The sequence below is a fragment of the Pseudophryne corroboree genome, chromosome 11 (assembly GCF_028390025.1).
Source record: "Pseudophryne corroboree isolate aPseCor3 chromosome 11, aPseCor3.hap2, whole genome shotgun sequence".
Lineage (NCBI taxonomy): Eukaryota > Metazoa > Chordata > Amphibia > Anura > Myobatrachidae > Pseudophryne > Pseudophryne corroboree.
Genome location: NC_086454.1, coordinates 135,044,812 through 135,061,662, shown reverse-complemented (window position 1 = coordinate 135,061,662; position 16,851 = coordinate 135,044,812).

Genomic DNA, 16,851 nt, shown 5'->3' with positions numbered 1-16,851 from the left:
ACCAGTTTCAGATGTTGCCGTTCGGACTCTCCACGGCACCGAGGGTATACACCAAGGTGATGGCGGAGATGATGGTCCTCCTTCGTTAAAAAGGACTCAATATAATTCCTTATCTGGACGATCTCCTGATAAAAGCGAGATCCAGGGATCAGTTGGTGCAGAACATCGCACTCTCCCTGTCAGTACTCCAACAACACGGTTGGATCATGAAATTTCCAAAGTCGCCGTTGGAACCGACGACAAGATTGTCCTTTTTAGGGATGATTCTGGACACAGAAGTACGGAGAGTATTTCTTCCAGTGGAAAAGGCTCTGGAAATCCAGAAAATGGTCAAACAAATATTGAAACCAACAAGCGTGTCGATCCATCAATGCATTCGGTTGTTAGGGAAAATGGTAGTGGCCTACGAGGCCATACAGTTTGGCCGATTTCATGCCAGAGTATTGTCGAAGTAAAAAATATTACATAAAAAGAACATACAAACTACACACATTATAAATCGCTATACTTGCAAATACGCGCAGCAAGCACAGCAAAATATGATAACACACGTATTTACACGTACATGCCACAGAGATGGATTCGACACTTATTTCATACAGTACATAATTATAATAATATCAAGCGCCAGACATCATGATGATTTAAAATTATATAATGAAGTAATGTCATGTATGTGTATTATTTGAACAAAACCAGATACACCTGTCATATTTGGTATTAAAGCAAGCAGATTAATGTGTAGATTCATTTGATACTTGTTATTAAGTTGTAGGACATTGCAACAAATAGTTATGATTAAATGTATAAAAGCTAAAATCACTTTTATTAGAACAATAGATATTCCAAACAGGTAGTGGACAGGAATCTCAGGCCAGCCCCTCAGACGTCCCCAAGGCTGAACCTCTTCAGCACACGAACAAACCAGTGACTCATCATGAATGAGAAAGTCCCCTCCCCCAAAAACTAGATAACACATTGCTGATCACACAGGAAGTCAGTTGCTGTTTTGTCTCAGAAGATGATGGAGTGCCTGCATGATTTTACAGAGAGAGAGAGAGAGAGAGAGAGAGAGATAAGATGCATTGAGGGAATGGTATTGTATCGCTGGCCTGTAACTGTAACTGTATGTATTAACTGCTTACTGTGTGAGTTGTAACCATGTAATTATGTGTATACTGTACATTGTAATATATTGAATCCATATCCTTTTAATAACAAATATATACATCAATGAGCTTTGGAACTCAGATAATGTGTGGGTGTATTGTTTTCTCTAATGGGATGCAGTGTTTTGTTATGTATAGCTCACATTCATGGCACATGGTAATAAGAGGTGCAGGTGTTTACAATATATATTAGAGCAGGCATTTTAAATATTTTTAAGGAAACAATTTGGCATTCACAGATGAGGGCTCTTACGGGATATCATGGTCTTAATGATGCACTGTACATTACAAACGCGGCTGTGATTGACCGGCTCCGATGGATGCATCGCGACGCTGATGAATAATATCCACGTGTATTGTTGTGATATCAGTAAGCCAATGATATGAAATTTCAAGGGACAATGCGTTTCTCATAATAGTTAAAATGCTAAAATGTATTTTTATTGTTGCAAAACAAAGTTCAAATAAGTCATATTGTGTTTGATTCAGATTGGATTGTTTATCTGTTAAGTAGGTTTAAAAGTACATTTAAAAGTTGCTGCATAGCCTTGATATAGTTTTTTTTTTTAACTCAGGCCTAAAATAACTTCTGGTGCTTGTATAATGTGTGATTTCTTTGTGACAAAGGAAGCTGCATGGTCTGTCCTCCATTTTGGACTAACCACATGGCCTGTCCACCATTTTGTGTAAACCTCATGGATATGGAAGGGGAGGAACAGTAGCCATTTTAGGAAGGTCATTTTCTAAATAGCTGATTTTCAGTCTGCTCAGAACAATCAGTTTCCTTGGTCACATCAAGCACCATTTATGAGTTACCAATGCATTTATTTAACCCACGCCATAGTCAATTACAAATAGTTTCAATTGGGCCTAGTGAGAGTAAATGGTGAGATAAATGCTTGGCTTGGTGTAAGAAATTGCACACAAAAAAGAAAAGAAAAAAAAAATGTATTTCTTCTTCTTTCCCAGGATTTAGTTAACTCTCTGTTTGCTATAAGATAGGCATTGAAATGCTAATTAACTGGTTCAACCACTTTTACAGGCAGGCAAAAGCACATAGCTTTGATATGCAAATAAGAGGTAAGGTGTCTCATAGGAGACCAGTGAATGGTACATATATATAATATTATTATAATTATATGTATATTTATATCAGTGTATGTTCTGCAAGATAGTTATCCAATCTGAATAATATCATTTAAATTATAGATTATTGCAGTCATTATAGATCTGTGTGAAATAGGATACATTTGTTGCTATATAGGTAAATTTGAAATAACAGTATTTTAAGGAAGTTAGTGTAAAGACACAAACGCAGGTCTGCATAAAAGTTTATACAGAACAAGTTGTGTCTAGTGGGCAATAGTAATTAGTATTGTTCACATTTATAGAGCTGTGTGATTTGTTTTATTGCGGACGCAGGGTTTTGTACACGTGTCTCGGACAAAGTACAGGACTGCGCACGCAGCGTAAGAGACATGCACGGTCGCGTGTTTATGCAAAGTGCGTAAGAGTGCGGGCGCTAAGTACAAATTACACAATAGTGTCGTTTAGTTAAAAGGTGGAACAGTAGCCAGGCTACAATAGCACAAAACTACCCGGTTTCTAAAGCAGATTAGTATAAAACTTTTGTTTAAACTGTATTGCCTCTGGGGGTAAAGCTGCCAATCTGAATGAATTAAAATTTTCTGTACAGAAAAACAAAGTGTATTTGAGTGAGCAAACGTAGGAGTGAGTGGATTTGAACCCCAGAATTCGGGATCCCGTCGTGTGGTACACCAAGTGAGGTGGCTGACTCACGTTAGCATAGGATTTGAAATACGTAAGTCGTGAGGAGACTTACACAGGAGCATGGTAGGGAATTGTGAATTTTGAACTGTGTGACCCATGTAGTTTTTTTGATACGCTCCGGCTGAGGTTTCGCAGCTTGTGATTCAATTCCAGTGGTCGTACGGCGGATAGGTAACAAGTACCTATACGCTGTGCGATCGGACCGCGCATTTGTGGGTGCGATATATAGGGCAACTTGATACCCCTTTTACGAGCTATTGCGTAAAATCGCGGTTTCATTAGCGCTGTATACAGCATACGCAAGCGTGATTTGTGTATAAAAAGTGCATAGGGAGTTTTCACTGGTCTCTCTCAGGAAAATCTCCTACGACAGATACTTTACTGGAAAGGGTAAGTTATTCCTAAAAACTTCCAGTAAATATAGGTCAATTAGGGGCCTTAGGTTGGGTACATTGCCTTCGCTATCGACAGTGTATGGTAGTACTGGCCAACGTGGGCGAGAGTGGGTGAAAGCGCTCGGAGAACTTTCACCGACACCTTATATTGAGTATTTTGTTGTTTGTGGGAAAAGGCCCACAATTATGGGAGCCAGTTGCTCAACTAAGGGACGTTTAGCCAGGGTTCAGTCTGAAGAGCCGCTGCCCAAGGGATCAGCGAGGTTTAAAAAAATATATATATATTATGTGTGGGAAATATGGTCCACATGCTGAAGACTTTTTGTCTGAATGGGTACGTATGACTGACAATGATAGGGTATCATTCCCTAAGGTGGGCAGCTTTGAACCAGAGGTACTGCAGAACTTAAAGATAAGGATATGTCTGATAAAATCCAGAAAACAAAGGGTCAGACATACAAAGTGTTTAAACCTGTGGCAGCAAGAGGGGTTGGTGAGTTTGATCCTAAGGTATTGCAGGTGGTATGTTTAACCAAAGTCATATAAGACAAGAATGGAAATATAAGAACTATTTGAACTTGTAGCAACAATAAACAAGTAGAAAAAAAAAGAAAGAATGCAAGTACACCGCCATATGTAGATGTGGAAGCAGTTACGGCCAGCATACAAACGATAGAAAATAATAAAAATGTGAAAAATATGACTGTAACCTATATATGTACTAATGAATGTTGAAGTTTTATTTAGGAGGAGAAGGTGACCTGATTGTTTTCAGCCATTTCTCATGCACCCAGAGGAGTATCCAACCGGTAAAAGAATAGCAGTAGCCTGTGGGGGAAGTAGCTGAGACCAGTGGAACAGGTAAGTATGGTATCATTCGTGTACATATATAGTAAAAAAACAAAAACTAAAAACAAAAAAATCAAATCAAGAAAGTAACTTTAGAAATGGAGAAAAACCTGTCCGCACATTAGTATTTGCCAGTAGGAAAGCGGACAGAGACAAGGTAACCCCCGGGTATTTCTTTCAGTTACCATATAAGAAGTATTCATTCCTAGTAATGCCCCTAGTCAAGATGAGCTCAGAAATGTTTGTTGGACCATGTACAGACCCTTAATACGGGATGACAAGGATTGAATGAATACTTCACATGACCTAGAAGCTTGTTAAACTTTTGTTTGTTTTTGTCTCTTGCAGTAATAGAAAACTCTCCATCTGGATAAGATCACTGGTAAACACTAATTCAGCAAATGGGAGGTGGCTGTCTCTGTGCAAATGGACGGGCTCAATAAGGCATTGAGTGTCAGGGTGCAGACTTCTTTGCAAAATTGGAAAGGGGTCACAGTAGCTAATCTTAGATAGTGTGCTATTGAACATCACAAGAATAGTACTAGGCGCAGAGAACAACAGGTGGAGAGGTTGAGGACGGTAAGTATACTGGCACATACAGGAAAGACCCATCAGTCCAAACCCCAGATCCCTAATGGTCAATAATATGTTACACTTGTAGGAAGGAAGGGCATTTTGCCAGAGATTGTAGGAGTAGTAGAACACATAGTCAATATAGACCCCCTAGACAGAAAACACAAGCCACATTATTAAACACATAGACGGGACCAAGGGACATATAGTAAGGAATCATAAGCCATATAGAAACACAGATTCGGCTCATGGGAAGAACAAAATAAATGCAACATTACCCTTTGACAAAACTTGCTGGGGTTAAGATGGGACCTCTAAACTTTTGTTTCTTTTTCCTAGCAGAAATGGCCCCTGATTAACTTAATTTTGTTAGATATGATATACATATACTGTGCTCCCGCTCAGGAAGTACAAAGTATGTTAGACACCCACGAAGACTAATGTCGCATTCTACTGTTCTAGATGCATGTCCATCACAGGTAGAGGAAATTATCTCACAGATACCGGGTTCGCTATGAACTTAGGATGGACAGGACACTGGATTGATGGCTGGGATAGTCCCAATAGCGATACGATAAACACAGAATTTTTTTAAGGGGAGTAGACCAAGTAGAGATTCACTTCCCCGTAGTGCCCAATCCAGTTGTCAAATTTTTATAAAATCTTCTTCACCTCTACAAACTCATCTGTCACCAACCTCTATTCTGTTTCTCTACAGTTTCCTCTTCGTCTTTTGCATTCACACAGGGTGGTACAATACATGGACCCAAGTACAGTTCAAACTCCACATGCCTAGGTCCTTCAGAGTTCTGCCCAAACCCAGTATATCTCAACAGCACGATAACACCAGTATTACTGCAGTGTGCCCTGTCATGCACAAAGGGTGGAGAATGGGAATACTGGTGAAGGGAAATTTTGTATAGACACTGATATGCCTGTTGGTGAATGGCAAACCTGACATTTTATTTTTCATTTTCTTCTTCTTTCTCTCTTCTAGAGATGTTTCTTTTTTCTTTTTTTCTTTTTTTTTTGAGTTATGCTCATGGTACTCTACATTGCAAACACACGATAGTAAATGAAGATAGAAAAATTTGTGTTCCCTACAGGAAAGGGCAGTCTGGAGGACAAAGGGGTATGGCTAGGAGTCTTCAGGACTGTGAACAGGTGGACACGGTAAGCCAGTAGCCCCCAGAGCATACCTTCCAAGTCTAGCTGAGGTGGCACACGGTCTGACTCATCTAGGCAAAGAGGGTATGTGCAGGCTGATGAGAGCCTACTGGTGTGCGCCAGGATTCTATTCTCATGCAGGTAAGAGAGCAATGACCTGTCTTGCTTGCTTGAGGAAGAATATTGGTAAAGCAATACCAAAAGAGCCATCCCATATCCCTCCTGCAGACGGATCTTTTCAGGAAATACAAATCGACTTCGTACAGTTAACACCCTTTAGGAATTATTGTTATATATTGGTGTGCACTGATGTTTTCTCAAACTGGGTAGAGGCATTTCCTGCCACCACGGATGCTGCTGTGTTTACCGCAAAGAAAAATTGCGCTGAAATTTGTGTGTAGATAATGGTACCCCTAGAAGTAGGAGCAAAGCTTGAAATTGTACTATTGTGATCATAGATACTGCCACTAGTATTATGTAGCATCGGAACCACTCCCAGATCTTCACTTAACGAATCACCCTCTTCGAAATTTGTTTTTGTTTTGGTATTTGTGTCTTTTTGGTTGTTTTTGGAAGACAACCTCATGTCATGATTGATCCACACAATGATCAGAAATACACCAATGAGGTGACAGTACAGTACCTTATTGAGATGAGCCAGCATTTGAGAACTTGACAAAAGAACGTGAAACTGTTGATTGCTGGTATGCCAAATACTAACTGTCTTGATTGTGAACCAAGAGACTGTGTGATTGTTCTTACGCTAAGGTTGCCTAATAGACAGGTGGGAAGGACCATACCAAGTTTTGTTGACAGCACTATCCCAGTGAAAGTAGCCGAGAGAGAGACTTGGGTCCACGATTCCCATTGCAGGAAAGTCGGTAGTCCGGAAGGAACTCGTAAATGGAGTGAGATCGCAAAAGTATCACCAGAGACTCTGTTCCGTGAAGACTGAGAGGCGGCACTGTTGAACACTACCTGAGCGTACTAAAGGATTGCAGAAAGACCAGTCATTGTAATTGATTTGTTATGAACAAGAGTTGTTTTGTTCTATTTCTCTTCTCTCTCTTTCCCGCTGACAAACATTTTTTTTCCAGGATATTCTATTTTTGCGAGGTTTTTTTTTATGAGGAGTCGAGTGTGGGACTAGAACTGGTTCTGGAGGAAGGAGTGATTTCCTTATAGGATCCCAGGATTAGCCGATCAGTTTGTTAAAGTCAGAGAAAAATCAAAGGTCTGGTAGTTATGGAGTTCAGAGGTAATCAGGAACAATCAGACAATGGCTATTCACACATTGCAGATATAGAGCTCATTAATATATGTGGAAGAAAGGTTTATGAGTGGCTCTCCCTGAACTCCGAAGGTTTATGTTATTTAGGAAGGACACTACTTATAACCCTTGTTCAATTATTAAACAGACCTAGCATACGTTCCAGAAATGGAAACAATGTTCAGAAAATGATAGGAATATGTAGATCATGAAAATTTTATATGTCACTTTCATGATTTGTTTGTGTCTTCTTCATCTACCCAGTAGAACCTCAATCGAATCCAAACATCAGTGTACAAAGACGTAGGTACATGTATGTGTGAAATGTTCGTCGCAAATCGGACATTATAGGCCAAAGCACTGTCCCAGCATACTCTATAGGTTGAATGTTGTCCCACACCCAACCAGTGGTCCCGTGACCGCTGAGTGCATATAGAGGATGTCTCGTCCTCCTCCCTGTTTTCCCCAATAATAGTCAAGTGTCTGATTTGCGAAATGAATACATACTTGTGTCTAGGTCACCGATTATTGTATGATTTTTTTTTCTTATGTTAATAATTGATGGCAGTTATTGTTTGCTGCCAAAGGGTGGACTGTCGAAGTAAACAATATTACATAAAAAGAACATACAAACTACACACATTATAAGTAGCTATACTTGCAAATACGTGCAGCGAGCACAGCAAAATATGGTAACACACGCATTTACACGGACATGCCACAGAGATGGATTCGACAATTATTTCATTCAGTACATAATTATAATAATATCAAGCGCCAGACATCATAATGATTTAAAATTATATAATGAAGTAATGTCATGTATGTGTATTATTTGAACAAAACCAGATACACCTGTCATATTTGGTATTAAAGCAAGCAGATTAATGTGTAGATTCATTTGATACTTGTTATTAAGTTGTAGGACATTGCAACAAATAGTTATGATTAAATGTATAAAAGCTAAAATCACTTTTATTAGAACAATAGATATTCCAAACAGGTAGTGGACAGGAATCTCAGGCCAGCCCCTCAGACGTCCCCAAGGCTGAACCTCTTCAGCACACGAACAAACCAGTGACTCATCATGAATGAGAAAGTCCCCTCCCCCAAAAACTAGATAACACATTGCTGATCACACAGGAAGTCAGTTGCTGTTTTGTCTCAGAAGATGATGGAGTGCCTGCATGATTTTACACAGAGAGAGAGAGAGAGATATAAGATGCATTGAGGGAATGGTATTGCATCGCTGGCCTGTAACTGTATGTAACTGTATGTAACTGTATGTATTAACTGCTTACTGTGTGAGTTGTAACCATGTAATTATGTGTATAATGTACATTGTAATATATTGAATCCATATCCTTTTAATAACAAATATATACATCAATGAGCTTTGGAACTCAGATAATGTGTGGGTGTATTATTTTCTCTAATGGGATGCAGTGTTTTGCTATGTATAGCGCACATTCATGGCACATGGTAATAAGATGTGCAGGCGTTTACAATATATATTAGAGCGGGCATTTTAAATATTTTTAAGGAAACAATTTGGCATTCACAGTATTCCAGTGGGACCTGTTGGACAAGTGGTCCGGATCCCACCTACATATGCACCTGAAAATAATCCTGTCCCCCAAAGCCAGGATTTGCTCCTGTGGTGGCTATACAGTTCTCACCTACTAGAGGGAAGCAGGTTTGGGATTCACGACTGGGTCCTAATAACCACGGATGCAAGTCTCCGAGGCTGGGGAGCTGTCACACAGGGGGAAAGCTTCCAAGGAAAATGGTCAAGTCAGGAAGCCTGCCTTCACATAAACATTCTGGAATTGAGAGCCATTTACAACGGCCTTCTATAAGCGGTACATCTTCAAGATCCCGTGCAGATCCAGTCAGACAATGTAACAGCAGTCGCGTACATAAACAGGCAAGGCGGAACGAAAGCAGAGCAGCAATGGCAGAGGTGACAAGGATTCTCCTCTGGGCAGAAAGACACGTTAGAGCTCTGTCAGGAATTTTCATTCCGGGAGTGGACAACTGGGAAGCAGACTTCCTCTCAGACACGATCTCCATCCAGGATAGTGGGGCCTCCACCAAGAAGTCTTCGCAGAGGTGACAAGTCTTTGGGGAGTTCCTCAAGTAGACATGATGGCATCTCGTCTAAACAAGAAGCTTCAGGTATATTGTTCCAGGTCTAGAGACCCTCAAGCAATAGCAGTGGATGCACTGGTGACCCAGTGGGTGTTTCGGTCGGTATATGTTTTCCCTCCACTTCCACTGATTCCAAAAGTTCTCAAAATAATAATAAGAACAAGAGTTTGAGAAATCTTCATTGCCCCAGACTGGCCAAGGAGGGCTTGGTATCCAGATCTTCAGGAGTTGCTCATAGAAGATACTCGGCCTCTTCCTCCTCGAGAGGACCTACTACATCAGGGGCCGTGTGTGTATCAAGACTTACCGCGGCTACGTTTGACGGCATGGCTGTTGAGCGTCGGATCCTAGCCCGAAAGGGTATTCCCAAGGAAGTCATCCCCACTCTTATTCAGGCCAGGAAAGGAGTAACGTCTAAACATTACCACCGTATTTGGAGAAAATAGGTGTCTTGGTGTGAATCCAAGAAGGCTCCTATGGAAGAGTTTGAGTTGTGACGTTTTCTCCATTTTCTGCAGGCTAGTGTGGATGCGGGCCTTATCTTGGGGTCAATCAAGGTCCAGATTTCGGCCTTATCAGTTTTCTTTCAAAAACAATTGTCCTCCTTTCCAGAAGTTCAGACGTTCGTGAAAGGGGTTCTGCACATCCAGCCTCCATTTGTGCCTCCAGTGGCACCATGGGACCTTAATGTGGTGTTGCAGTTCATTCAATCAGATTGGTTTGAACCTCTGCAGGAGATAGAATTGAAGTTTCTCACTTGGAAAGTGGTGATGCTTTTGGCCTTGGCATCCGCAAGGCGGGTGTCTAGCACAGTTCCTATAACTGAGGCCTGGAGGAGGGGCATAGAGGGAGGAGCCAGTTCACACCCTTGAAAAGTCTTAAAGTGCCCATGGCTCCTGCGGAACCGTCTATACCCCATGGTACTGAAGTGGACCCCAGCATCCTCTACGGACTAGGAGAAAAGGATTTACCGGTAGGTATTAAAATCCTATTTTCCGGATTCCCGCAAAGGGCCCTGCAGCCGCAGCAAAAATCACTCCTAAAATGGGAGCTGTGCATGCGCAGTAGGTAATTAGTTTCCGGACCATGGCGGGCACCATATTTCCGGAGACCTGCGCAAGCGCAGTAGACTCAGGCACAATGCCGGAGCCTATGGCGCAGTGGAGAGGAGAGAGCCAACCTGAAGTCTGCACACGGGCCCCCTTCTCTCTTAAAACGCCCCTGAGTGAGGGGTAAATGACAAAGACCTTTAGTCTTTAACCCCAATAATGTGGAAATGTCTGTTTGTAGTAAGCGCTATAGAGCATACATACAGTATGATGTAATTTCAGCCTGTGTCCCCTGCCTCAGCTATTTTATTTGCCCTTGTTGGGGAGAATTTTTGAAACATTGGTGTCAATTAAAATAAATAGAACATAAAAATATCAAAGTTCACCAATATGCAGAGCTGCATACATACTGTAATCAATGTGTATTTGCAGATGGCCGATAGCAGGCAAAAAGTTAGGTCATCTAAAAGGCTTGTGCTCAGGGCCAGCCCTAGGCATATGCAAACTTGGCAAATGCCTAGGGCATTTGGAATGCCTAAGGGCACACGCAGATCTGCTGATTAAAATTATATGCGCCATACATATATTCTGTGTGTGACTGCGTCTGTATCTGCATACGAAATGCTACATTACAGTGTATTCCTGGTAATCACTGTAATGTAGCATTTTGTATGAAGATACAGCCAGAGGCGGAACTACCGCCAGTGCAACCAGTGCGTTGCACTGGGGCCCGCCTCTGTCCAGGGGCCCAAAGCATGTAATGAGCCAAACTGACTCATTACATGCCGCTGTGCGCTGCGGGCAACCGCTGCCCGCAGCGCACAGCCGCCCGGAGAGGAGCAGCGGTACGGGGGAGAGGAGGAGGAGGGAGGTGGAGGAGGGAGCCGCAGCAGCGCTTTACTACTGGTGGAGGCGCTGCTGCTGCTGCCAATCTGCTTCACTATAGGCTATCTTCCGAGAACAGCCTATAGTGAAGCAGAGGGGCAGCAGCAGCAGCGCCTCCACCAATAACAGCGCTGCTGCGGCTCCCTCCTCCTCCACCTCCCTCCTCCTCCTTCTGTCCTGCCCGGGAATCGTCTGACGCTGCACCGAGGAGCCTGAGCCAGCGGAGAGGGTAAGTATAATTCTTCTTTCTTTCTGTCTCTTTCTTTCTGTCTCTTTCTTTCTTTCTTTCTTTCTTTCTTTCTTTCTTTCTTTCTTTCTTTCTTGGGACTGCCTGCCGCTATGTGTAAAAATGGGGGACTGCCTGCCGCTATGTGTAAAAAGGGGGAATCTGCCTGCCGCAATGTGTAAAAATGGGGGACTGCCTGCCGCTATGTGTAAAAAGGGGAAATCTGCCTGCCGCAATGTGTAAAAATGGGGAATCTGCCTACCGCAATGTGTAAAAATGGGGGACTGCCTGCCGCAATGTGTAAAAACGGGGGAATGCCTGCCGCAATGTGTAAAAAGGGGGAATCTGCCTGCCGCAATGTGTAAAAAGGGGGGACTGCCTGCCGCTATGTGTAAAAATGGGGAATCTGCCTGCCGCTATGTGTAAAAAGGGTGAATCTGCCTGCCGTAATGTGTAAAAAGGGGAACGCTGTCTGCCGTAATGTGTAACAAGGGCACGCTGTTTGCCGTAATGTGTAAAAAGGGGACGCTGTCTGCCGTAACGTGTAACAAGGGCACGCTGTCTGCCGCTATGTTTAACAAGGGCACGCTGTCTGCCGTTATGTGTAAAAAGTGTACGCTGTCTGCCGCTATGTGTAACAAGGGCACGCTGTCTGCCGTTATGTGTAAATAGTGTACGCTGTCTGCCGCTATGTTTAACAAGGGCAGGCTGTCTGCCGTTATGTGTAAAAAGTGTACGCTGTCTGCCGCTATGTGTAACAAGGGCACGCTATCTGCCGTTATGTGTAAAAAGGGGACGCTGTCTGCCGTTATGTGTAAAAAGTGCACGCTGACTGCCGTAATGTGTAAAAAGGAGGACGCTGTCTGCCGCAATGTGTAAAAAGGGGGACGCTGTCTGCCGTAATGTGTAAAAAGGGGACGCTGTCTGCCTTAATGTGTAAAAAGAGGAATCTGTCCGCTGTAAGGTGTAAAAAGTCTCTACCTGGTGTAGTGGTGCTACTGTGCGGCGTAATTTGAAGAATGGAGACTACTGTGCACCGTTTTATGAATTGGTATTATTTTGTGGCCACACCCCTTCCCCACGAAGCCACCCCACTATGTATTTTTGCGCACGACTACGGCGCGCACTGCCCCTGTTTTGCATGCAGGGGTGGGCAGAGCCGGCCCTAACCAATAAGATGCCCTAGGCAAGATTTTGGCTGGTGCCCCCTAGCACCACCGCTGGTTATGCCTCTGACCCTGCACCTCTTTCCCAGCACCATCACCCCTCACCCATAGCAGTCCTTGTACCCCCTATATTTTAAATAGGAACAGTTCGCACATTTGATGCACAGCCCAAAAAGGGGCATCTTCTTGCTGGGAAGGGGCATGGCCACACAATAGTAACCCCAATTCCAATTACGCCACACAGTACTGAAACTTTATTCACATTTTATCTTGCGATAGTGTCCATAATTCATATTACATCCCACAGTAGTATCACTTTACCTCATAAACGTTAGTCCTCACAGTAGAGCCCCTTATTCACATTACATCACACTGAATTGCTCCTTATTCACATTACACCACACCTTATTGCTCTTTATTCACATTAGACGACACAGTAGTGCCCTTTCTATATGCAACGCCACATAGTAGAGCACCTTATACACATAATGCCACACATTAGCAATGCATTTATACACAATTCCACACAGTAATGCCCCTTACACATATGAGACACATTATTAATGTCCTTATAAACATAATGCACCTTACACATTATGACAACCTTTATTAATGCCCATTTACACATAATGTCCCTTACACATATGCCACACATTATTAATGCTCTTATACACATAATGACACACATAGTGCCCCCTACACATTTGCTGCACATTATTAGTGCCCCTATACACATAATGACACACATACTGTAGTACCCTGTTACACATATGCCGCACATTATTAATGCCCTTATGCACATAATGACACACATAGTGGCCCTTTACACATATGCTTATTAATGCCCTTATACACATAATGACACACATAGTGCCCCCTACACATTTGCTGCACATTATTAGTTCCCCTATACAGATGACACACATACAGTAGTACCCTGTTACACATATGCCGCACATTATTAACGCCCTTATACACATAATGACACACATAGTGCCCCTTACACATATGTTGCACATTATTAATGCATTTTTACATGACACACATAATGCTCCTTACACATATTCCGAACACTATTGCACAACCAACCCACTCACATGCACACAGCACTCACACTGTCACTAACACTGTGACCTCTGCCTCTGCTTGGATTCAGATGTGTCCTCATAAATCTTGCATCAATGCTAACATAGGGCACCTTTTTTTTAATGAAAATGCATCTTATTTGCATTGCTATGTGGCTAGGATGGACAATCAGCTTCTGCTGATTAAACTGATATGCCGCATGCCTATATACTGTGTGAGACTGTGGCTGTATCTGCATATGAAATGCTACACACCGAATATAGGCATGCCGCATGTCATTTTAATCAGCAGAAGCTGATGATGCCCCTAGGCATATCAAATGCCCTAGGCAATTGCCTAGTTTGCCTATGCCTATGACCGGCTCTGGGGGTGGGGCTCCGATGCCGTTTCTTGCACACAGTGCTAAAATGTCTAGTTACGGCACTGTTGCTAGGTATCCATTTCTCTGGCCTTGAGCAGGTCCCCCTCACCAGATCCTCTCCAGGGGTGAGGGGGTGGACTTGGATGGGAAGTGGGGGGGGACCAAAGCATTTTGTCGCACCTGGGCCCACCGCTCGCTAGTTCCGCCACTGGATACAGCAACAAAAAATAAAGAATTGAGACAGCGCTTTTTACTTTGAAAAATATATATTTTTATATATAAAACATTATTTTTTAATATCACATTCCTCAGTGTCATATTGACACTGAGGAAGCCGCCGAGGCTAATGAGGAGGCGGAGAAACGCGTTTGTCACGTGCAGAAACACCTTGGGAGAGAAAATACTCCTGCAGCATTGTTTGAAAGCCGGCCGGCTGTATCCAAATATATCCCAGTGCTAAGGGGGAAATACAACGGACTCCACACAACAGCTTTGGAGCACAAGCAAAGCTCCTCAAGTGAGAGAAGTTGCTGGTGAGAGGTAATTGGTGCTTTGCATGGTGCACCTAAAAGAACTGCTACATAACAACATCAGTTATTAAGTGCATGGTTTCTAAAAGTATTGGGAAGCTCTAACCCATACTAACAAGCCCTAGTCCCATTTCATCACTGCTTTGGAGAATCTGCTTTCTACTAACATAAATTAATAATCTATTAGTTCCTGATCATGCTTACAGGACTGTTTGATTCAATTTGATTGATTACTTGCATGCTGCATTTATGAGAACTGTGCTGGAAATAACTACAGTGGGACTGCAACTTGGATAACATATATATGAAATTGTCTCCATAGAGGATAGATTAATTTATAAGCAAATCGTGTTATAGCTGATAGAGTGTTGAAATTGGTAGCCACAAGAAATACTAAGAGGTTTCTTTTTGCTGTCAGTTTGTCATTTTTATTTTTAGTTTGTATAATTAATTGTTTTAAATAAGGATACTGGCCGGTATTCATATGTGATATTAAAAAATAATGTTTTATATATAAAAATATATATTTTTCAAAGTAAAAAGCGCTGTCTCAATTCTTTCTTTTTTGTCTGCTTTTACATTTGGGGTATTTGGAACTTAATCCCCCGAGACTAGCTGCAAATTACTTTGAAGATATTGGCGCCAGGTGTATCTATTTTTTGTGGATACAGCAACAGTTGCACACAGAATATAGGCTTGCTAATTATCATTTGCTTCATATATAAATCACCAGCCTCATGATCCCTGTACACCCCCGCCCACCTCATATAGTGGCAGTTAAACCACCAGTGGCAATCACCACCACTGCACGCCACCTTGTGCTGTAGAGGGGTGAGGAGACTGTAAGGAAGATGGCATGTGAGGAAGCTCTCAATCATCACCTTGTATGCAGTGAACAGAGAACTCTGTGTCTCAAAAAAAAAATTGGTCTATCAGGGGGTTCCTGGGTACTCACAACCCCCGATTGAGTGCAGATGAGGCTGCGTCTTTTGTGTCTGCGTCTTATGCTGCTGCCACGGGCAATGTTCATAATATTGAGTCTCCCGCTTGCCGAGGTAAGTTTCTGGCATGGATGCACCATCGAGACTTGCAGCAGGCCTATAGCAGGTGCAGTTTCTCCTGTGTGACTGTTTGTGCATCTTTGTACACAGCTCCCAACAGACTGTGCGCCAGATTCTGTTCTGTGTCTCTGAGCACTTGGGAAGCATGTGCAGATTTAAAACATTGACCAACAGTGTGCGGAATGGGCACTGTGTGCCACTCAAAGTAGGGCCCTACAGATGGAGCCTTGCTCATCTATCCCTCTAATAGGATTAACTGAGCCAGGGCAGTCGGACTTAATCCCCTGCTGTAATTACTTAATCCCCTGCTGTATTGTTCTCTCTGTATTGTATTGCAGCTGAGAACAATAGATGAAAGGTTTATGCTAATAAGCCTTGGTGCACCTAGGCGCTGCAGAGAAGCCTAGGTGAGCGAGGCTCCATCTGTAGGTGTCTCTTTTCTATGTGTGTCTCCACACGGAGCGCTCTTTTCTCTTTCCTTACATCCTACATCAGGGGCGGCCAACCAGTCAGAGGCCAGAAAAGATCCGTAGTAAAGGGCAAGAGCCATTATCATGCGCACGCGCAAAAATGGGGGTGTGGCCTAGTTTTCACAAAGCCACACCCCATTTTTGTGCGCGCACCTTTTCGTTATGACATTTGTAGGAGTATGACCTTGTGTCATAACCCAGTTTTTAGTCATGTTGTACAGTGCGACACACATATAATGCCCCAGTACAGTGCCACATACATATAAAAATGCCAATATATGGGTGCCTCCACAGTGCTAGATATATATACCCACCTCCACAGTGCCAGATACACATATGTCCACACAGTGCCAGATAAATATATGCCCCCAGTGCCAGATACACATGCCCCCACAGTACCAGATACACATGCCCCCACAGTGCCAGCTATACCCCCAGTGCCAGATACACATGTCCCCACAGTGCCAGCTATGCCCCCAGTGCCAGATACACATGCCCCCACAGTGCCAGATATGCCCCCAGTGCCAGATATGCCCCCAGTGCCAGATACACATGTCTCCATAGTGCCAGCTATGCATATCCTTACAGTGCCAGCTATGCCCCCAGTGCCAGATACACATGTCCACAGAGTGCCAGCTATGCCCCCAGTGCC